Source organism: Tupaia chinensis, unplaced genomic scaffold (assembly GCF_000334495.1).
Source record: "Tupaia chinensis unplaced genomic scaffold, TupChi_1.0 Scaffold142061_1, whole genome shotgun sequence".
NCBI lineage: Eukaryota > Metazoa > Chordata > Mammalia > Scandentia > Tupaiidae > Tupaia > Tupaia belangeri.
The window spans coordinates 281667-282868 of record NW_006201913.1 but is presented as its reverse complement, the minus strand read 5'-3'; the positions used below and the strand labels follow the sequence as shown (position 1 = coordinate 282868).

At 37.9% G+C, this 1202-nt stretch overlaps 1 pseudogene; it reads left to right on the top strand.

Annotated features, from left to right (window-relative positions):
- Window positions 1–292, top strand: part of LOC106733246 (olfactory receptor 7A17-like) — an 8424-nt pseudogene extending 8132 nt beyond the window's left edge.
- Window positions 293–1202: the final 910 nt, after the last annotated feature.

Here is a 1202-nt window from a genome sequence, read left to right as displayed (position 1 = left end):
CTATGTCCCCACTTAATATATACCAAGTATCTGCACTCTACAACCAAAACTGATTGACTAAAAGATATACAAACACAAGATGGTGTGAATGCCAGATGTGGTGTGTGTGGAGGAGCGGGGCCTAGGGAAGGACATTTGGAAGAGGGATACAGAGGCAGAGTATTGACGGGATGGGGAAGTGTGGTGTAATCTGTTGAAGATATTTTGATCAACAGGACTGGGTAGAATTGTTCACATATTGAAATGTTCACTTCTTATGCTAAACAGTGTCATTGCCTGTATATACAAATAAATTAATTAATAAATAAAGAAAATGGATAAATGTAATACCTCTGTTAACTAATGTGATTATATGAGGGGCAATATTTCTGAGTTTTTCCAGTCTTCTCATAAATATATAGTCATCTTTGGGTCAAATGAGGAGGTGCTGCTGATGTTGGGAGAGGTTTCTCATTATTGAGGACTTAGCTGGCTTTTGGTTTATCTAGGGGGACCTTGATTAAGACAATTAGCCTCTTTCATAATTCCTCTCCTGCTGCAGCCAGATAGCCTGGATTTTCTTATTAAAAATTTGTTTCACATCACTGAGGCAGAGTTCTAAAGAATCACAAAAATGCACTGAGGACCATCAAGACCCAAGGTTAATATTAACATATTCTAATGGTCTGAGCAAGTTAAAACTTTTACACCAGGCTCAAGCCTTAAAGGATGTCCTCTTTCACTTTCACCACCAGTGGTTGAACTATTAGAGAAAAGAATGAGAATGAATCAGCTCCTATGGAAATTCTGTTCCAGGGGTTTGAACCCACCCCAGAGGTCAATATTCTTTGTTTAAATGTCTTCACTTCCAACTTCCTATCCCTATCTAAGAAAGAAACCCTTTTCCTTAAGATAATAAATATAGTCCTGGGTGCTCACGTCTTTATTTTGTTTTTCTTTCTTTCTTTCCTTTCTTTTTTTCATTCTCTCTCTCTCTCTGTCTCTCTCTCTCTCTGTCTCTTCTTTCTGTCTTTCTTTCTCTTTCTTTCTTTCTTTCTTTCTTTCTTTTTTTTTCTTTTTCTATCTTTCTTCTTTGTTTTTTGTTTTTTGTTTTTTTTTTTTTTTGAGAGGTTTTTGCTATAGGGTGTGTGCACTTACCAGAAAGACAGAAAGTGAGAAATCCCCCCCCCCCGGGGGGGGGGGGCACAGCCCAATCCCTTCTT